Source organism: Sapajus apella, unplaced genomic scaffold (genome assembly GCF_009761245.1).
Source record: "Sapajus apella isolate SASKATOON/1434 unplaced genomic scaffold, GSC_monkey_1.0 scaffold4, whole genome shotgun sequence".
NCBI classification, from domain to species: Eukaryota; Metazoa; Chordata; class Mammalia; order Primates; family Cebidae; genus Sapajus; species Sapajus apella.
Window position 1 is genome coordinate 20,220,145 of NW_022436944.1, and position 11,587 is coordinate 20,231,731.

The window sequence follows — 11,587 nt, forward strand, 5'->3', positions numbered from 1 at the left end:
ATGCTCATTGCTATGGAGTTTTTATAGCTTGTTTTCTAGTGAGAGAGCAAGGGAAAACAATACATACACACACACACACACACACACACACACACACACACACAAGATAATTTTTAACTAATACTGTTGTTTTAAATTTAAAGTTATAGAAACTTACTTAACTTCCCCGTTTTTTCTTTTTTAAACTGAAAAAATATATATGACTTCCACTGTTATCAACAAAATTATTTTCTTTATTTTAAAATATACCTATAAGTTTAAAATTAAAATATAACCGTATTCTCAGCACTTTGGGAAGCTGAGGCAGGAGAATGACTTGAGAGCAGAAGTTCACGACCAGTCTGGGCAATATAGTGAGACCCCACTTCTACAAAAATACAAAAATTAACCAGGTGTGGTGGCACAAACCTGTAGTCCTAGATACTTGTGAGGCTGAAGTGGGAAGATTGCTTGATCCTAGGATGTCAAGGCTGGAGTGAGCCATGATCACTGCACTAGAGGCTGGGTGACAGAGCAAGACCCTGTCTTAAAATAAATACATACAATAATATTGCCATTAAAATTAAGAATATTGCATAAAATTTGCTTGCTTTTTGTCCTTTGAATATAATATGTCATGGATATCCAGTCAAAGTACTGTATTTCAAAGTATTTTCTCTTTCTGGTTATTCTTCCAGGTGATATAAAGTTAGGTTTACTTGTTTTAGTCATTTTTAATCTTTTAGGGAATTTTTACATTTACATTTGTATTGCAAGTATGTTAAATAGTTACACAGTTCTATGATAATGTGGACTAACAGACGTTTTACATCCATCCCTCTTCCATCCACTCTGGTTTTTTGCTTCCCCTAAAAGTAACCGTATTATTAATTTGGAGGTTATTTTTCTATTATTTATTTTTTAACATTACCAAGTAGTCCATATGAATATTCATATTTTCACCACTTTCTTAGACTAAAATTGGCATCCTTGTTTTTTTCACTTTACACAGACCCTGGATAAAACTCTGCATTAAGAGGGAAATAGATATCTCCTCATTCATTTTGCATTTGTAAGGCTCTCAAATACACAGACACAAATTATTCTATTGATAGACATTGGAGTTGATTTCGTTCTTTGGTCTAAGAGATCATACCACTATAAATAGTCTTGTCAAGGTTTTATTTTGTATTTTTGCCAGGACATCTTTAAAATAGAGATGAGATTGCTAAATACACCAGGCACAGTTTGTGCTCCCTCGGGATCCCCCTTCTTCCCACTTCTGTGCATTCCTCTCTCAGCTCTGCTCTGTGAGTCTTCCTTTCTAATGGCCTGCAGCTGTAACTGGAAGACTGCCCTAAAGATACTGGAGCAGTTCTCTCTTGCATGCTCAGATTGCTAGAAGTACCTAGGAATTTATATTCCTCCAGGGTAAGTGTAGAAAAGATGGATGGGTATAAAGATGTGAAAAGCCCAGTACCTATGCCGGAGGCACCCTTATGAAATCAGGCACAAGCTTCTTCCTGAAGACTCTGCCTGAAACTGAATACTTGCAAGGCATCTTCTTCTTCCTTAGACTTACTCCTTTAGCTTTGTCTCCTAAGGGTACTTTCTTAATTACCCATTTGTACAATGCTTTGATTCTGAATAGAATTTAAGATAGTGGTAATAGTACTTACCACCAAATTGGGTATGGAGTGAGAGGGAATGAGAGAAATTAAGGACGATTCTAAAGGTTTTTGGTTTGATCAACTGGAAGAATATAATTGCCGCAAGTAGAAGGAGAAAGTTATGATTACAGCAGTTTTGAGGAAGAAGATAAGGATATCAGCTTCCAGCAAAGCTTAAACCCAATATTCACATTAAAATAGTGCATAGACTCTGAAATTAAAGTTCAAATTATAGCTTCCTTTAAATCAGGTACTATGTTAGAAAGCTTTTGGAATTCCAAAAAATACTTGGTCCTGGACACCACACACAGAATATGTAAAATAAATGTTTGCTGAATGAGTTATACGGTATTCCATCCTTCAATTTTTTTCCCTATAGTGAGTGTGAAATATATGAACATAGCTTCTCTCAAATTCATTGCTAAATACTATTCATACTCCTAAGGGTTTATAGTGATAGAAAATATTTTTAAAACTGGTAATAATTGCCAAACTGATAATATTTATTAGGGATTATCTCTTTAATATGGATTTTTAAAAATACTGTACAATGAGTATATGTAAAGAAAATTCTACATTTTCTTTTAAAAGACATAGATGTAATTCATTTAAGAATACATTGTTATGAATGCATTTAAGCAAGAAAAAAACAGATTTTAAATGTATCCTTAGGTTTTATAGCCATCTATTTTACACAGACTTTTCATATTCTTCTCTTTATGAATCAAAATTCACATGCCTTTTAAGTAACTATCAATATATATAAAATAACAAAAAGAGTCATCATACTTAGAATATCTTATTTTCGCCTTTTCACAAGATGGCGCCGAAAGCGAAGAAGGAAGCTCCTGCCCCTCCTAAAGCCGAAGCCAAAGCGAAGGCTTTAAAGGCCAAGAAGGCAGTGTTGAAAGGTGTCCACAGCCACAAAAAAAAGAAGATCCGCACGTCACCCACCTTCCGGCGGCCCAAGACACTGCGACTCCGGAGGCAGCCCAAATATCCTCGGAAGAGCGCCCCCAGGAGAAACAAACTGGACCACTATGCTATCATCAAGTTTCCTCTGACCACTGAGTCTGCCATGAAGAAGATAGAAGACAATAACACACTTGTGTTCATTGTGGATGTTAAAGCCAACAAGCACCAGATCAAACAGGCTGTGAAGAAGCTCTATGACATTGATGTGGCCAAGGTCAACACCCTGATTTGGCCTGATGGAGAGAAGAAGGCATATGTTCGACTGGCTCCTGATTACGATGCTTTGGATGCTGCCAACAAAATTGGGATCATCTAAACTGAGTCCAGCTGGCTAATTCTAAATATATGTATATCTTTTCACCAAAAAAAAAAAAAAAAAAAAATAGAATATCTTATTTTCATATCTCATAACAAAATTTTATCTTATGCAGTATTTCTTGAATTTCTTTCTCATATTGTTCTATAACACTATAGAAGGAGTTTGCATATAAATTCCAAGTACTTAAAAGTGAAGCTCATATAAGAAATTATATGGAGCATCATTTAATTTTAATAGATGACAATTAAATCTATGATAATTTGCATTTCCAAAACAGTAAGTGTTGTATTATTGAACAATTTGTAGATATGTTATGATGTATAAACTTAATGTTAAGATATATATGCATTTGCTACTTTTCATATAACATCTAAAACTAACCAGTCCTTAAACAAGAAATGAAAGATTTAGTCCTAGAAAGTTTACTGCAATATTGGCCAGTAAAGAAAGAGTTAAATTGAACTTTGGATATATGTTAGTCATAACATAATCTCTTGATATATTAGTGGGTCAATAGTTCAGCCAAGAAAGGGACTCTAACTTGAGCGGACACTAATTAAAAGAATCAATTCTTATCCTACTACATATGTCCAATCATATTAACACATTTCTAGATTTCTTACTCAGTGGACTAGTCAAGATTAAAGGATTTGCTAATATGAAGGAACAGAGTATGCTTCCAAACTGACTGAGCAGATTTATGAACAAATTAGTTCATTTAAAATTGACAGTGAAAGATTGATTTTGCACAGAATGAGTTACCTAAGGTATTCATCATTTCCTCTGCCTCTGCACACAAGACAGAGATCCGTTTCCTTCACTTTCTGATTGTAATAGGGCTGCTTACTGAGCACCTTTATTTTGCAGTCCTGATTGCAGCCTGTCATTCCTTTTAATTCAGACATATTTTAGCCTCTTAGGCAGACCTTCAAAAATAACTTCCTTAAAAGCCTCAGAAAAATGACTCATTACACGTTGCTCAATTCAACCATGTTATAAATTATAATACAGGGAAAAGTTCTAATTGCACAAAAGATCCAATTACTCATAGGCTATGTGACTCCTTATTCAAAAGCAAGTACAAGCAGGAAATGAAGATACAAAAACAATTTCCAAAGTTGAAGGTCAATACTCTACAACTCTAACGAAACCTAAGATGTTTGACATTTCGTATACATTAGTGTATATTGGTATGTATTTAGTAGATAAATATTTTAAGTAAAGGGTTAGAAATTATATACAAAAAATGGAATTAAATGCTGAAATAATTGAGGATTTTGTTTTTTAAGTGTAAGAAAATAAAAGTGAAACTTTGTGGAAGAGGAAAAAGAGTATGACAACACAAACACATTTAGAAAACCATAAGAATGGTGGCTCATCCCTGTAATCCCAGCACTTTTGAAGGCCCAGGCAGGTGGATCACCTGAGGTCAGGAGTTTGAGACCAGCCTGGCCAAAATGGCAACACCTGGTCTCTACTGAAAATACAAAATACTTGGCTGGGGTGGTGGCAGCCGCCTGTAATCCCAGTTACTCGGGAGGCTGTCAAGAGAATCGCTTGAACCCGGGAGGCTGAAGCTGCAGTGAGCCAAGACTGGCAGTCCAGCCTGGGTGGCAGAGTAAAACTGTCTCAAAAAAAGAGAAAACAGTAAGGACCAAATTAAAACAAAATTCAAGGAAAAGTATATGCACTTATGTGATTTTTCTGCAAAGACATAGACTTTAGATATCGAAAATATAAATTATGATAAAGTGACATATTTAGAAAATGGAATTTTCAGGACTTGTTAATCAGTCAAACTTGAGATAGTGGGAGAGAGGAGGAGAGGTCTAAATTAAATATTGTGTGGTGAATGAGTTGAGAAACTTGATCCATGACAGTGTCTGTTTATTCAAATATGGTGGAAAAATTAGAGCAGAAACGATTTCAATTTTGAGTCTCTGTAATATCTGTGGGAAATCAAATGGAGATATATACAAGTGATCTCAATAGATTACTCAATACAAGTGATCTCATAAGTTATAAGCAAATGTAATATTAGCTCTATTTTGCTGATAAAAATTAAGCTCAGAAGGAAGGTAAAATTTTCTGCGAGGTATTACAGTTAAAAAATACTGGTATTGGATTATCTAACTTTAGATCAAGTATTTATTTTTACATAATAAGGGATGTGTGTGTGTGAGTCTCGTGTGTGTGTGTGTGTGTGTGTGTGTGTGTGTGTGTAAGGGAGAGAGAGAGAGAAAGAGAGAGAGAATCTGTGTGTTTAAAACAATTTCTATTTCAAGTAAAAAAATCCAAAGGATTCCCCAGTGTTTCTGTGTAATCTTGGGGGAATCTCATGTTCGCTTTTGGTTCTAAGTTGCTATTTCCAGGGAATTATCAGTTTAGCTATATTTTAAGGCTCGTGTACTCTTTGATTTGCTCCATTTCTGGCTAAACAAGAAATTTAGACATGACTACCAAGTCAATACGCCTATATATATCAGTTCCCATATATTTTGTTTTTCCTCCTGTCATAATAGCTAAGGTTTTTTGTTCCAGGGTCAACTCTACCACATGAAAACTAAAACCTCTCCCCTTATAAAGAACCACACTACTTTAGTTGTCTTTTCTTTTTCCAAAATCATTTCCTCACCATTAGACTGTTTTTAAATTAGCATAAAAATCAAGAATTAAGAACAATAATCCCTTTATTAATTGCCATCAAAAATAATTTCTAATAATGCCCATCCAAAAAAAAAAAAAAAGGGAACCAAAGCTCTCATTCACCTTCAGATTGCTTATTGTTGCTTGAACTCACTTCATTTAAGTTTTTGTCTTCACTGCATCCAAATTGCTCTTGTCAAGACCTTTAAAGACTTCTATATGCTAAATCTAATAGCCAATGTTCAGTGCTATCTGACCTGTTTGCAGTATTTGGCACAGTTGATAACTTACTCTTTCTTGAAATTCTTCCTTTCCTTGGCTTATTGGGCCCCACTCTCCTGCTTCTCCTCCTCCAGAGTTGACTGCTTTCTCCATTTCACTTATTTCTACTCATTTTCCCAACTCCTAAATGTCGCAGTGTTCCAGGGCACTATCCCCAGAACTCTTTGTCTGTACCCAGCCTCTTGCAGATCTCATGCCTCATGCCTTTAAATCCCATCCATATGCTAATGTTTCCCAAATGTTTCTCAGGAACTAAGACACCTTTTTTTTTTTTTTTTTTCCCAAACTCCAGGTTTCTTTTTTCGCCCCAAATGCCTACTCTTATCTAGATTTGTTGATTAAGAGGCACCTCAAATACAATATGCCAAATTAAGCTTTTGGTATTCAAGCTTCCAAAACTGCCTCCTCTCTGACTTTTTATGTACATAAATGACACCTACATTTTCCCAAAACTCAAGCCTTAGTGCTTTTCTTAACTTTTTCTTTTTTTTTCTTTTTTTAATATCACACTATCAATAAATCCTATTGACTATTTTTTTTTTTAAGTTTAAGTTACATCACTCCTAGCTCCCTATCCTGTCAAAGCTGCATTATCACTCACCAGATGTTGGTGTAACCTCTGAACTGATCACACTACTTCCATTCTTGCCCCCAAAAATATTCTTCACCTTGTAGTCAGAATGGCTTTGTAAAACAAATTAGATCATACTACTAATCGCTCAAAAATCCCTCAGTGCCTTCTGTTGTCACTCAGAGTAAAATCTAAAGTTTTTAACTATGAAATATGAGACCTTAAGTGATTTGGCTTTCTGTAAGTCTCCTGACTTCATCAGTTGACCCTCCTTCTTGTTTACCCCCTTTTTAACACTGTCTTCTTTCCTAGAATTGAAACTTTGTAAGCATTTTTCATTTGAGGGCCTTTGCTTTTGCTATTCACTTAATGGGAATACTTTTTGTCCATTAAACCTCATGATTCCTTATTTATTTCAGGCACTGCTCAGATGTTACCTTTATTCAATTGAATATAAATCTGGCTACTGTTAAAAAAAGATCAAAATAATAACGAATTAAACAAGATGAAAGTTTATTTCTCTTTGACATATGAATCTGAGAGTATTGGTGGTCCAAGGGTGTTGTTGCTGTTCCGTAGTATCAAAGACTCAGACATCTTCAATCATGTTGCTTAGCCATCCTCAAAACGCACCTTCCATCATGAGGTCTGGCAGCTACTACATCTCCCATCACGATGTTCACCTTCTGGACACTGGGAAAGAAGACAAGGCAAGGAGAAAAGTACTCGGTTGCACATGTCACTTCTACTTACATCCTACTGGCTACAGCTTGATCACCAACTCTAAGGAACGCAGGGAAATGTAATCTAGGCTGTGTGGCTATGTGGCCAGCTAAAACTCAAAATGTCTTATGACTAAAGGAAAATGAAAACATGGTTATTGAGAGACAATTAGCAGCTTTTGTCTAAGAAAATGTGTATCACACCTTACTCTACAATTGTCTTTAATCTCCTTTATTTTTGCTTGTAGGACGTATAATTACTTACATATCATGCTTATTTGCTGATTTTTTTTCTGGCTCCCAATAGTTTAAAGTAAAATTCTCTAGGGCAAGAATTTTATCTATTTTAATCATTGAGATCCCTATAGATCTATGAACTCAATCAGTGTATTTTGAATGAAGAAGAACTCTCTGAATATCCCTGAACTCACTATTCTCTCTCATCCCCATGGATTTTCACAAACTGCTTGCTCTTCTCTATTTCCTTTGAGTCACATAACCCCAGTGTCTATTTAAGGTTCGGTTTCAGGCATTAGCTCATTTGTGATAACTTTGTGAATCTTTTAGGTGTCTGTTCTGCACCACCCAAACCCTGCATTCCGGTCCTCCTTCCGATATCTGTCTCCATTATTATATTACAAACTCCTTGAAGATAAGAAGCCAGGTCTTATCTTTGTATCACGGGCTCTCCATTAGTCAGTACTCTGACTACATTTGATAAAAACTTTCAAACTATTTAAGTAAAAAAAGATTTTAAAGCCAGTTGAGCATTGAGGTGGGTTTCTCTCATGTAACTCCAAGAGCAATAAGACCTTATGCTCCTTCACCTTGATCATTTCCAGTGGAAAAAAAGGAGTTCCTTCTGGTAGCCCTCATGAAAGAGCTGTTTTTTCTATCTTTTCTGAGAGATACTTGGTCATTTTCTTTGTAAGCTCTGAGTCCTCTTTAAACCCAGTATTTAATAATGATTTTCTTCTCTTTAGGTTAGAAGGTGGGAGGAGAATGGAACTCTCAAGAAAGTCACCCCAAGATCTTTGGATATTTTTCTGAAAAAAAAAATCAATTCATAAGCTTACAGTAAACCAAACCTGTATTTCTTATCTGAAACATTCAGATAATAATTGCCTCAATTTGCTGCTTAACGTTGGTCAGAAAGGTTAGAGAATGTCCTTATTCATTAAACCCACATCAAATTAGGTAATGAAATTTTGATTAAATGTAACCCCTGCCAGTCATTTTTTTCTTGTCATTATAAAGGGAGTTGAATGTCCTTCTTCCTTTGAAGTAAAAGCCCAGGCTGCCTGCCAAAAAGTGTGCATGTGTGTTGAAAATGAGTAGCCAGTCCTGCTTAGAAATATTAAAAAATTAGAAATTTCACAAGCAGCGCACTGAAACTAGAGTACAATATCTTAATGTTGTGTGACATTATTTTGACTAGGCAATGTCATAATAGTGATGTTCTAAAATCTCTGCCTCCTTGCTTATTTTTGAAGAGATAAAAATCAGATCTAGTTTGGGAAAGTCCTCATCCCCTGACTTTGCAAAGAACCTCTTACAGCTTCTCACGATTCTTGATCATGTCACCCCTCTCTCACTGGATCAGATGGGTTTAGAGCTCACCTAGAAGCCAGTCACTATGGCCTGGAGGAGAGATATGCTCATTGGATAAACCAATTAAGGTCCACTCAAGAAGAACAGGTGAGTCAGTCTTAACCAGAGTGTTGGTGGGTGGGGAGGAAAGTGGAGTGGATTCCCCAAGAGACAATTAGATTGCTTTGAACCAGGAAAAGGGCAAGTATACTCCAAATGTATACTACAAGTGTTCATTGCAGATTTCATTGAGAGTTTAATAAATAGATGTGTAGTACAATTTTATGTGTGTAAGAAACCGTATTTATAGAGACATAAATATATATGCAAAACAGAAGGTCTTCAAGTTAGGCAGCATAAGGCAATGCTAGCAGTGCTAGCATTATGCATAGTGGGAAGGTAGTACAAATGTAGGGTGTAAGGGGATTCCACTAAGAAGAGATGGTTCACATTTAACTTTACATACACATGTACTGCTTGAATTTTGTAATAAGTATGTAGTCATAAGTAACATGTTACTAAAAACCATCTTTAATTGGAAAACAATACTCATTCCTTATGACAAAAAGTTTATAGCTTTATTTAATGAACAGTCATCTAGAACATGGCAAGCAATATTGGCAGGATGTCATTGTATTTATACTTTACTCTGCTAAAAACTCTTCACATATACTACCAGTTAGAGTCATATTTACTTTTGTAATAAGTCAGATACACCCTATTTTATTAGATAAGCATGTTTCTTCTGGAATTTAGCCTTTAGAAAACAAAAAGAAAGAAAAATATGCATCTACCTATTTTTTAATACAATACAAACATTTACATTTTGCTTCCGGAAGTTATATTTACTTACTTATTTTCACATGAGAAAGTCATTCATCATGTTTTTGTCTGAATGCTTCTGCCTCCCCAAAATTCATGTGTTGTAACCCAATCCCCAATGTCATGGGGCCTTTGGAAAGCCATTAAGTAATAAGGTCACTGGGTTGGAGTGGGATTAGCGCCCTTATAAGAGGCCCTCAAGAACCGCTTTGCCTTTTTCTCCACGTGAGAACACAAGAGGGCAACATGCATAGACCAGGAAATGGGCTCTCGCCAGACACTGAGTCTGCCAGTGCCTTGATCTTGGATCTCCCAGTTTTCAGAACTGTGAGGAATAAGTTTCTGTTATTTATAAGCAACCTAGTCTATGGTAACAGTCCAAAAGGACTAAGGCAGGTCATAGTTGTCAGATATTCACAGATATTAATTAAGCTTAGAGCTTACCAAGGCATTAGAAGTATTATACTTGTACTATCTTCATTGCAATGTCTCTTACAGAAATAATTCAATGAACCTCCATGACCCACTCTTTTTGCTTACTGGCAACAAAAATGTGACGTGAATGTGTGCATGTGTATAATGACAAAAATTACTAAATACATATAAGCATGTAAAAATTTGTAAAAATTTTATTGTGTATCTACTATATATCATCCACTGTTCAGGAAATATAAATGCAGAGTTGAATGACACAGTCATTACCCTGAGAATTACAAAGACTACTGGAAATCACTAATAAATAAACAATTTCTTTTTATTGTGGTGCATTAATGAGGAACAGGGGAAAACTGAGAGTCGCAGAGTCAGCCTTAAGTAGTGTGAGGGATGGGAGGAGATCTTTGTAAGCCTTCACCAGAGAAGCGGCTGCTTGGCAGACAATGGGGTGAGAGTATGTTTTAGGCTGAGGGAAGAGTAAGCACAATAAATGGAGTTGTAAGCAGCAGAGTAGAACTGGGAGCCTGCAAAGAATCCAATACTGCTCATTAATGAAGTGGAAGGGAGGAGTTATCACCAAGTAGGTAAGAGTCACAATTTACTATGCTATTGTAAACATTTCTATAGATAATGCAGTGATATTAAATAGGGGAAAGACATGACCAAATATATGCTTAGGGAGAAACATTTTGGTTTAGAAGCTATGTGAAAGTGAATTAACGAAGATAAGGACTAAAGGAAGAACCAGTTAAGAACACTATTAATCCAGATGACAGATGATGGTTTGAAGTAAGTGATTCTGGAAGCATGGATGAAGGAGATTTCAGGATTAATTTACATGTGGGATTATGATACAGAAAGAATTAAGGATGGGCTTCAGAGAGTATGTAAACTTTCCCCCAGATAGGTAAATGTATTTGATTATGCATATTTTCTGGGGAAATAACATTGATTTTATCAGATTCCCAAATGGGTTCATAACTGAAACAAGTTTGAAATTATTGTATTGTGCTATTTTCATAATCACACTTTACTTAAAGACATATCTTTTGACAATTTTTATTTGGTTAAGGTTGCCAGATATAACTATTAATAATAAAAAGACAGAATGGGGTGCAGGACTTAGCAAATAAAAATGTAAATTTAGGCCAGGCCCAGGGACTCACACCTGTAATCCCAGCACTTTGGGACGTTGAGGCAGGTGGATCACCTGAGATCAGGAGTTTGAGACCTGTCTGGTAATAAAAATACAAAAATTAGCCAGGCATGGTGGTACATACCAGTAGTCCCAGCTACTCGGAAGGCTGAGGCAGAAGAATTGCCGGAGCCTGAGAGATGGAGGTTGCAGTGAGCTACGACCGCATCCCACCACTGCACTGCAGCCTGGGTGGCAGAGTGAGACTCCGTATTAAAAAAAAAATTATACTTAACTAAGCATCCTCTGCATTTGCATCTCTACTTAAAGACATTCAAGCTGTGAAGTGATGTTTCTCTGAATGATATACATTATCTGGGTATAAATTTTCTTCCATTTACATTTCATTAACTAATTAGTTCACCCAATAAATATTGATTG

At 35.8% G+C, this 11,587-nt stretch overlaps 1 long non-coding RNA gene and 1 pseudogene across 2 annotated transcripts; both read left to right on the top strand.

Annotated features, from left to right (window-relative positions):
• The first annotated feature begins 1,216 nt into the window (after positions 1–1,216).
• On the top strand, positions 1,217–8,273 carry LOC116540406. Its single transcript, XR_004264426.1, has 2 exons — positions 1,217–1,410; positions 8,148–8,273. It is a non-coding gene; the product is annotated as an uncharacterized LOC116540406 (long non-coding RNA).
• On the top strand, positions 2,455–2,971 carry LOC116540400 (annotated as a pseudogene). The gene has a single exon (XR_004264420.1). The product of XR_004264420.1 is annotated as a 60S ribosomal protein L23a pseudogene (transcript).
• Positions 8,274–11,587: the final 3,314 nt, after the last annotated feature.